Below are 11,457 nucleotides of genomic sequence, written 5' to 3'. Positions count from 1 at the left end.
TGTCTTCACAATGTGCAACACAATGAAATGACTGACTAAGGACTCTGAATACAAGTAAATATAGAAGCTTTATGTAAATACGCTTGTCGAATCAGGAGAAAAGAAGAAAAAGCTCCAAGGAGTTGCTTATGCTTTCTTTCATCTAAAGTGTCATTTTCTCTGTACATCAGATAACATATTGATTTCAGTGTGGTTCAATTCTCAATTTTCCGTAAACCATAAAAACCTTAATGACTTCTCCAAATCTCGTGAGAAACAATCAATTAATTTTCCCAGTAGTTCAACTCTGTCAAAATTAGAGTGCTATTTTAATGAATTTTTCAGACATTTAGGATCTACACAGCAGCAGCTTAATGCCTAAAGCCTTTCTTTTACCATGTGAGAAAAGTTTAAATATATACCAATTTAATAGAGAGTTCAAATGTTTTAACCTTTGTTATAGACATGAAAATGCAAGTCACTTTACATGGTTTTCTAGGATTTAACCTAATGCTGAATCCACAGCTCTGCAGCTCCAAACAGAACTGTTGCAGAATCATCCATAATATAATAGTCAAATGCATCAGCTACAACCCTTGTGACACCATTCCTCTGTGTTGTGAGTTGAAGAATAACCAAAGGGCTTTCTGGTTTTTCCCCCATAAGTCTCATATCTTACCTAAAATTCCTACTGCTAACACTACCTCTTTGAGATGAGGCAATCTTTTCTTTTTTTATTGAAGTATAGTTAACAATACTGTGTTAGTTTCAGCTATGCAGAAAAATGGTTTGATTATGTATGTATATGTATATATTTATACTCTTTTTTATTCTTTTACACTACAATAGTTTATTATTATATATTGAATACAGTTCCCTGTGCTAAAGAGTAAATCCTTGTTGTTTTTATATTTTATATATAGTAGTGTGCATCTATTAATTTTGTACTCCAATTTATCCCTTCCCCCTTTCTCTTTGGTAACCATAACTTTGTTTTCTAAGTCTGTTTGTTTTCTGTGAGTCTTTGTTTTCTAGGAGTCTGTTTCTCTGTTGTTAATAAGTTCATTTGTATCATTTTGCTTGGATTCCACATATAAATGATATCATATAATATTTGTCTTTCTCTGACTGACTTCCCTTAGTATGATATTCTCCAGGTCTGTCCCCATGTTACTGAAATAAGGCATTCTTTAAAAGGCCCCAGGAAAAATTCCTAGAAGGGAAAAGAGGATAGGAAACCAGCATGCTTTCATTTGCACAGTAGTGACTGATAGTACGTTAGCACATTAGCATGGATTTGTTTATCAGATTTGTCAATTGTGAGTTAGAAAGCAGAGCTCACAATTGAGACAGGTGTAGTCTGGAGATGGTAGAGAGGAGGTGAGGAGGTCTGTGTTTTAAAGTGACAATATAGAAGTCTCCAGGGATAAAAAGAATAGTGATGGAAAAGTGGATGCTGAGAAAGGTCAGAATTTCAAAGTTAGGGGCAGCCTCAGAGCAGAATTTCTTTCAGGCTGCTCTGAATATGACTAGGAAGAATAAAACACTAGTTATTGAAAGTGTGAGATGATTTTAAGATAGAACTAATGAACAAAATGATAATCTTGTCAAAGTTTCACTAGCAGCGTGTCAACTGTACTTTGTGGAATTATAAGTTCAGTGGTGTTGCTGGCTTGATAAAATTCACTTTGCTTTGAGGCTGAGAAGATCAGCTGTGATCCAGAGCGGATGCCATCATGGCGTTTCACGTAGGGGTAGTTCTGTTTTCATTCTGGTTTTGGTTTAGTTTTCTGCTTTGTTGTTTCTGGCTTCGTTTGGATTATCATGTAATAATGCTCATTTAATAACAGTGAACTGAGAGGAGTTGTTTTGAAACATCGTTATCTTCTTTATACTTTTCTCTTTTCACAAGGAGCACAAGGAGGAGACACTTCTCTCATCCACAACAATTCCACAGACTGATTTGCAATTTGCGACTTCTCATTAGACTTCAAGGTAGCTGTGGACAGTCCCATGTTTTGGTGCTCACCTAGTCTATTGCTCCTTCAGAATCTAAAACACTTCCTTTGTCTGCCGTTTAATCATCTGTAAGCATTTCCAGAGTCAAGGCCCTTTCTGAAGTCCCTTAGGGCTGACTGCAAGGACAGGGCTTGGGTAGCTTCTAGGTCAAGCTCTGGGACTTCTTGCTCCTTCACTTCCAGAAAGCAGGCTGGTATTTCTTCTTGGCAGCTGAACTGCCTCATGGTTTCTGCTGCTGCTGCTGCTGCTGCTGCTGCTGTGTCACTTCAGTTGTGTCCGACTCTGTGACCCCATAGACGGCAGCCATGGTTTCTAGGAGGAAGCTATTGTCATTCTGAGCTAAGTGCAGTTACATCTACCCCGGCCTTCATTTCCAGTCACGCTGTTTCTTAAAGGTTAGGCTACTTTGTGGGTGGGCAAAAGGAAGGGCTGATTTTCATTCCGGGCATAAATAAAAATCAGGAGGCAACCCAGTCACCAAGCACAAGAAGGAAAATCACATCATAAATCTCGGAAGTTATTTTCCATTTACATAACCAGTAGCAAATATCACTTGCAGGGCTTAAATAATGTAAATATAAACTAGGAGCGACTCTATCCATGGATCTTAATGAAACACCGTATATAATAAGTATGAAATAAAAAGGCTCATTGAACAGATTTTTAAAAGTCAAAGAGAATATAAACAAATGCTCATACATGCATAATACATATGTGTCAGGCACTTTGCATTCAACACTGAGACTAAAATTTTCAGGTTGTAAAAATAAATAAGCTTACACATCCCTAAGGGGCATTTTTTTTTTAATGTCTTTTGGTACATCAGACAGAAACTGATCTGAGGTTGGTGTTCCTGGGGATTTCAGTAGATTGGCTGGTCTGGACCCCACAGCTAGTGGAGAGATGGCTGCTGCTTAGCGATGAGTTAAAGGAGAGCTAGATTTGCCTTCACAAAATGCCTTGCTCATGTTCTTTGCTAGGATTCACTGTAATTATGATATAATCTATTTGTTTCATTCTGGATGTTCACTCCCTGCTACTTGAAGTTGGTGAGTGAGCATTATTGTGTATTTCTTACACATGAGAATAGGAAAATTCTAGAAAACTCAAACTGTTTGTAAACGGCTAGGCTGGCAGAAGAGAAAATGAAACCCAAACTTCTCAAATTCAATTTTTTGGCTTAGTTCCCAAAGAATTGCTGATAGATATTCCAATTCCAGAGTAACTGGAAAAAAAATTTTGTCTCCAACAATTTGCTTTCATCATTGTTTTTTAAAATAGTATTTACTAATATTTCCCTATTTAAAATATAATATTGCCCTTTAGAGAAAAATAAAAATGTATAAAAAGAGAATAAAATTCATAGATTAATGCTAATATCCAGAGAGAACATATTTTGACACAGCTTGTCTCCTCTAAAAAGGCTAGATTTACACTATATGTAAGTATTATTTTTCATTAATTTAGTAGATCACACCTATTATAAGGACATCTATTTTATGTACTATTGAGAAACAAGAGAAATTGCTGATAATATGATGCAATGCTTAATGATTTAGGATTATTATTTTATATTTGTTGAAAAAATCCTCTAGACATAGGTTTCTTTCAAATATTTTGAGCTTACATGAATAAAAATAAGTGAAATTGATTGGCTAGGTATTCTAAAACTTTTTAATATTCAAACATCAACTCATGATTCACCCTGTGATTCAGACTTTTTAATATTTGTATTTTTTTATACAGTTATCTTCTGTTTCTGCTAGGCTATTGGTGATGCAGCATTTTTTGGAAACTATTCTATTGTTTCTAGAACATGCCTTTAAGTTGGTATCCCCAGCTGTAAGTTTTAATATACATGTACAAGCAATGAAACTTTAAGAAACACAATGATCTTAGATATGTAAAAATACAAAAAAACCATGCATCTTAGAGGGCTTCCCTGTGGGCTTAATGATAAAGAATCTGCCTGCCAATGCAGGAGACACAAGAGACGTAGGTTTAATCCCTGGGTTAGGAAGATTCCCTGGAGTATGAAGTGGCAACCCACTCCAGCATTCTTGCCAGGAAAATTCCATGGACAGAGGAGCCTCCGGAGCAGGCTACAGCCCATGAGGTTGCAAAGAGTTAGACATGAATGAGCAACTGAGCACACACATGCTTCTTAGAATCTATAAAATATGGTATATGCAACCTTCATTTTTGCTGAACTTTATATTCCTAGAACTTATTGCTACCTTTTAAATTAATGATCTTTTTAAAAAAAATTAATGATATTTAAGAGCTGTTCATCATTCAATATAATTTATGGAAATAATTCCTTATTGCACATTCAGGACCTCTTTGATTTTTTTTGCCATCATAAATTAAAATATGATAAACGTCTTTGAGTGTAAACCTTTGTCCACATCTTTGATAATTTCCTTAAGACGGAGTTCTAAGTTTGCCTAACTAGGCAAAATGATATGCAGTTTGCACTTCCTATACATTGTCAAATTACTTTCTAAAATGACTGTATCAATCTGTACACTAACTACTAGACTATGCAGGCACACACTGTTTGCTAACCACTGCTATTCTCTATTCACCAGCAGTATGTACAAGTGAAAGCTTGCCTCTTGATCAACCTACCCTTTCCTTACATTTCTTTTATTTTTATTTATCACCTGCCAGCATGATAAATAATTTCTTTCTCGTTTTGGTATTTACTCCTTTCCTCAGTTCAGTTCAGTTGTTCAGTCATGTCCAACTCTTTGTGACCCCATGGACTGAAGCACACCAGGCTTCCCTGTCCATCATCAGCTCCTGGAGTTTGCTCAAATTTATGTCCATTGTGTCGGTGATGCCATCCAACCATCTCATCCTCCATCATCCCCTTCTCCTCCTGCCTTCACTCTTTCGCAGCATCAAGGTCTTTTCCAGTGAGTCAGTTCTTCACATCAGGTGGCCAAAGTATTAGAGCTTCAGCTTCAGCATCAGTCCGTCCAATGAATATTCAGGAATGATTTCCTTTAGGATGGACTTGTTGGATCTCCATGCAGTCCAAGGGACTCTCAAGAGTCTTCTCCAACACCACAGTTCAAAAGCATCAATTCTTTGGCGTTCAGATTTCTTTATGGTCCAACTCTCATTCCTTTCCTAAGTCCATGAATTTTAACCAAGAGAGCTCTTAGTTATCACTTACCCAAATTATACTAGATGTAGCTAGCTACCTTTTTTTTTAGCTAGCTACCTTAATTTTCCCTCTGCAGTTTCCTTAATCACCTCACTGCTCTAATTTTTTAGATACTCAGGGGGCTAAACCTGAATTTATTATTAGAAGATTTTTATCATGAAGGTAGGACAAATCTATTTAATTTTCTTGATGAAATGCTTATTTATGTCTAGTCCTCCATTCGATTACATATGTTGGCTTTTTTCATAATAATAGTAAAAATAATAAAAATTCATTACTCTCCATTCTGACCTAAAAGGTTTTTTCTAGAAATATTGTCAAGCCTTGTTGAAATAAGTAAAATTTCCATTACTGGCACATTTATGGTCCAGGTCTTCATGATCATTGGAGATTTATTTAGGAAATGAAAGCTATTTTTAATATTCATCCTTTCAGCAAGCATCCATTGGGTGCACATTACGAGGTGCGATATTTGATGCTTGCAGTAATGCCAAGAAGAATAAACCACATTTCTCACCCTATAATGATAATAACAATGGGAATTTATTAGATTCTTCCTTTATGCCAAGTACAGGTCTAAATGCTTGACATGCACTAACTCATTTAATCCATCCAACAATATGAGATTGATTTTATTATTATATTTATTTTATAGATAAAGAAACAAAGGCAGGGAGAAGAAAGTAATTACCAAGAACCACAAAGATGGATTTGAACCTGGACTACTTTACTCCAGAATCAACTTGCCTAACATATACTTCCCTATAAAAACTTAGAGTACAATAAGATAGATTAGACTTATACAACATAACTTGCAAATAAACACTATTACCAGGAAAATATGATAGTACAAGGGGGTTGGGAACTTAGAGAAATCAAGATCCAAAGAAGTAGAATATGAATGGACCTTGAAAGATATAAACAATATTGCTTTGAGTTGAAATGAAGGTGCATAGTTACATGGTGGGTGGAAAGATAATAAACTCTAGGGCCCGATACCCCTGGGTTCAAATTATGTCCACAGCACATACTAGTTGTAAGGCAACTTCTCTTAGTCTCAGAAACGCAACCTGTTTTAGTTCTAATGAGCAAAGATATAAAAGTTTGGAAGCAGACGATATGTTTAGCGAATGGAAGTGATGCAAAGAAGAGAGGGCTACTGGGGGCAGTTCAAGAAAGGAAGGAGGGGAGGGAGGGAAGAAAGGAAAGGAGAAAGGAAGGAAGGAAGGGCAAGCACATGTGGGGAGCAGTTGTGGCTGAAGACAAACTGAAATAGATATGAAGAATGGTTGGAAGACTTGAGACAGCAGAAAGAAAGTAGGTCATTTTACTCAAAGGGAAACCACAAAGTTGGTAGCAGTATTATTTGGAGCAAAGAGAGGCTGAAGAAGTAAACGCGAAGGAGACTATGGGGATTGTCCAGTTGAGCGATAATAATGGCAAGAATCAGGGCAATGTTTATGGGAAGGAAGGAGAGAGATCCAAGAATAATTTCAAAGGTAGATTTGAAAGAACTTGTTAACCAACTAGGATTTGGGACGGAGTCAAATGTTCCTCTGGTTTTCGCCCTACGGGCCTGAAATGATGATCACGCCTTTTTTCAGAGTGAAATTGGAATTAGTTTAGGAGTGAATCAGAACTGCAAACTTGGGTGTCAGCAGTATGGATGACTTTGTGAAAAGTCTGAATGCAAAGGGAAAGAGAAGATGGGAGTTTGAGTGTCATAATCCTAAAGCTAATTTAGGAAGAAGAATCTCTTTTGGATCAGTGCTTTTCTTTAGCAAAACCAAAAGTTAATTTTATTTTGGAGTCTTCTCATTCTTTTCAGGGGCCTTTATCCTCTTTTTGGATTAGATGTTCCTGTGAGAACTTGATAGGAACTATAGATGTTATTGTATCCCCAAGTGTGTATGTGCCTGTGTGGCAAGGGGGTGTGGGAGGATGGACTCATAAACATGCACACAAAAATTTGCATACCATTTTAGAGAGTTCGTGTACTTTTTGAAGCCTAGCCCACAAATCTCAAGAGTTTGCTTTCCATAACTTCTTTTGTAACCAATGTAATCCTATTTTTCCAACTACAATTAACTACATTTTAAGTACTGTGCTAAGTGTCTAAGTACCAACTCATTTAATCCTCACCATCACGTTGCCATATAGCTATTACATTTCAAACATGCAGGAACACAGAGGTTAAATAAATTGCCCTGAGTTATAGAGCTATTATGTGGTAGAGGCAAGAGTTGAACCTAGATCTCTGTATTAGGTTTCTCCAGAGAAACAGAATCGTAGAGGGTATGTGTGTGTCTGTGTGTGTATGTATGTGGGTATGTGTGTGTGTTTCTGTGTCTGTGTGTATGTATGTGTGTCTCTGTGGGTATATCTCTATATGTGTGTGTTTATAAAGAGATTTAGTCTAAGGATGTAGCTTATGTACTTAGGGAAGGTGACAAGTCCCAAGACGTGCCGTCAGCAAGTTGGTGACCCAGCAGAGCTGATGCTATGGTTCCAGCCTGAGTCCAAAGGCCTGAGGACCAGAAGAACCAATGATGGAATTCCTGTCCAAAGACTGGGAGGCTTGAAATTCAGATAGAGGTGAAGTTTCAGTCTGAGTCCAAGGACATGAAAAATCTGATGTCCTACTTCAAAGAATGTCAGGGGGCAGGGAATTCTCTCTTACTCTGGGGATGGTCAGCCTTTTTGTCTATTCAGGCCTTCAGCTGATTAGATGAGGGCCATCTGCTTTACTCAGTCCATAGATTTAAACATTAACCTCATCCAAAACACACTCACAGACATACCTGAAATAATGTTTGACCAAATATTTGGGCATCCAGTAGTCTAGTCAAGGTGACACATAAGATTAACAACTAATAGTTCCAACCGCTGAGCCCCATAAGTGTGTTAGTCGCTCAGCTGTGGCCAACTTTTTGCAACCCCATGGACTGCAGCCCACCAGGCTCCTGTGTCCATGAGATTTTCCAGGCAAGGATACTGGAGTGGGTTGCCATTTCCTTCTCCAGGTGATCTTCCCAACCCACGGATTGAACCCGGGTCTCCTGCACTGCAGGTAGATTCTTTACCGACTGAACTACAAGGGAAGGCCATACTGTCATTTAAAAATACACTCGAAAGTTTTTCATGAATGAACTTTGATTTGGCTTTCACATGTGCCTTACTTTAATTACTCATGTTAGAGCTGCTGCTTCTTGCCCATTTCCCCTTTCCCCATAACGTTCTCCTAATTGAAGATTTTATAGTAAAACCCACTTGGATTCATTCTGTTTGCTTTCTGCCCTGTTTCTTTCCCTAGAAGATAAACTAGCCAAGGAAGCTTCCTCTTTCATTTTAAATGTTCAAAGAGGGTTTTGCAGCTAAAAGTGAGTTAACAACATCTAAAAGAATCCTCAGTACCCACTAGCAGTGCATAGCAGGTGTTGAAAGAGTTTTCAAATTCACTGCATGCAATAGAAAAGAATCGCTGCATTCTCGTAGCAGTATCGAAATGTTAGGTGGCTGTTTAGCATGCAACGTTTGTGTTCGTAAAAGTCAATGCACGATTAAAAAAATATATTGTGGCTGTTTTTAGGCCCTGGAGCCAATCCAAAATAACAGCTGGGGTTTTACATCTCCTGGGGGACTCCTCAAACTCATGAAATTCAGTCCCAAGAAGTCATAACACTCTGTTAGTGTGAAAGGCCCTCTGAGCAGGAGCCTGGAAGCTCAGTTGTCAGAGTACAAGGGAGACAGAAGGGCAGCTGTGCACTCTCTCTGTCACACGCATTTCCAAATTTCTTTAATGAACTGAGTGCATCCACATAAGCTTGGAATGGTGATTAAGCAGTCAAAGTAAAGCCTTTGGCTTACAGGTTGTGTTTCTTTTCTACCAGGTGAGGGACGCCCTAGTAGTGGGAGAACATGTCTTTTCTTCACTTTACTTTGAAAATTGCAAACAGAAAAGTAGTAGATCAACTGAGGCCATGTTTAGGGATGTGTCTTATGGACTGTGAGTTCAACTGTGTACCAGTCAAGGTAAAACAATTAATTTAAATTCACCTTTGATTTCTGTAAACGCAGACTGCAAAGCTATTGAAAGTGCATAGATAACTTGGAAGAAATTATGTTCAGAAAAGGAGCAAAAATTCTTAATTTAAATGAGCTGATGTCTAGAAATAGGCAATGCATTTGTACTGGGTTGGCCAAAAGGTTCGTTCATGTTTTCCCACAGTATCGTACAGAAAAATCCAAATGAACTTTATGGCCAACCCAAAGTTGTAGTTGAAGTCTGATTTTCAAATTTAGAAAAGGAGAAAAATTATATCTTATATCCTACTAGTTGGTAGATATCTTTTCCATAAAGGTCCCAATAACACTGCAACTTCCTTGGAGTAGGTTTTTAAATATAATGCTTTGAATATGATGTGGCTTTGGGCAATGGAACCAAATATATCAGCCTCAAGTCTTAAATGATTTAGTGTTTGTTTTTTTTTTTTGGTTTGAAATTACCAAATGATTTCATAGTGTCAAGGCCTATTTTCCTTAGATAACATGCTGAAGGTAGCCCAAGTGAGGTTAAATGCCAGCATCATCTACCATCATTGACTGAGACATTACCATCACTGGCTCTGGAGATGCAAAGAGAAAAACCCTACTTCCCCCTGCAGAACTTACAGCCCAACTGATGACTTAGATGTACATACAAACATGATACAAGGCATTGGATGTTGTTGAATATGAGTTGAGACAATAAGAACTTTGAGGTTGGGGAAGATTCGAATCCATTCTTAAAGAGCTTCTTTGCCAGTCTCAGTTGTATTATCTGTGAAGTAATATCTGATCCCTAAAACACAGGAAAATGTATAAATTTGATCTTCCATTACTAAATATCAATTCCCTCTTATATCTCTAGCTTTTAGCTCAGAGTCTAACACATAGTAGGAATTTTGTCTACCTCAATTAAAATACTATTATTTTAACAGTTGTGAGCTGGAACTGTCTAGCAACTGTAATCTATCACTCATCTTGGTGGGATAACCACACCACTGATTGCAATTTAAGAGTATGGTTTAGTCCCTACCTTATTGAGTATGTTTTCTGGAATTATGCTTGTTAGAGCAACCACATACATATAAAATGCTATATAATATGCAATTAAAACAAAAAGCAAGCATGCCAACGCTGTAGTCATTTCTATGTCGTCAAAACCTAAGTCTTTGCCTGTGTACAGACTTGCAGTTCTGGTTAGGGCTTTCCCTTTTGTTGTTTAGTTGCTAAGTCGTGTCCGACTCTTTGTGACCCTGTGGACTATCACCCACCAGGCTCCTCTGTCCACGGGATTTTTCAGGCAAGCATAGTGGAGTGGGTTGCCATTTCCTTCACCATTGTCTCTTTGGGAAAATCCATGACAAATGCTGTTATTCACATAAGACTGCTGAGATTCCATGTTGAAACAAGAGTAGGACAAGAGGAAACTACCCAAGGAATTTTGTTAATTTCAGGATGGAGAGTCGGTCATTTAAGGGTGACAGGTGCAACATTCATATTGATTTTCTGGATTTTACTTCTCAAAGAGTCTGGAAGAAAGATTTGAGCAGCTCAGACAGGATTTCTACTGATAACCCCAGGGATGGTTTGACTCTGGTCTTCTTTAGCCCTTCAATTCCATTACTCATTGAGGTGCCTGGGCCTGGGCCTCTCCTTTGTTTAGGAGTGACAGCCACTTGTCTTTGGCAGCTTGGCAGTTCTGTAATGACAGACAGCCACCCAGCCAAGGGGCAGCAGCAGGAGCAAAGATCCCAGCTTGATAAGACTGCTTATGCAGTGGCAGGGGAAAAAAGATTCTATCTTTCTGTCTTTTGTGGTTATTACCTTCCTCTGGCTGTATTATTATGTCTCCGAGGAGAGAGAGAGAGAGAAGTCTGTTGAGAGCCAACGTCCTCAATTTGGGAGGACAAACTGCAGTTTCTTCAGAGGCCAAAATAAACTGCTCGGCAGAAAGAGTCCTAGCAGTGCAATGGTTGGTCTCTGACAACTACAAACCAGTAGTTATTGCCTCAGGGACCCCGAATTCTTCAGTTCCCATCAGACACTCAGGAGGTGAAGACTTAGGTGTTATCTAGCCAGAACCCCAGCCTCGGGGCAGATGGATGGCCTAACCCTTTAGGACAGACAATTGCCAAGTGGCATCAGAAAGACTGTCAGAAGCCCCTCCTAGCACTATCCTTTTGAAATCACAAGCCAGCGCCCCCAAGTCTGGGCAGAATCTTCCAGGCTCTATCGAAAAG

This window comes from Oryx dammah, unplaced genomic scaffold, assembly GCF_014754425.2.
Source record: "Oryx dammah isolate SB20612 unplaced genomic scaffold, SCBI_Odam_1.1 HiC_scaffold_29, whole genome shotgun sequence".
NCBI lineage: Eukaryota > Metazoa > Chordata > Mammalia > Artiodactyla > Bovidae > Oryx > Oryx dammah.
Note: the sequence above shows the minus strand (reverse complement) of the source record.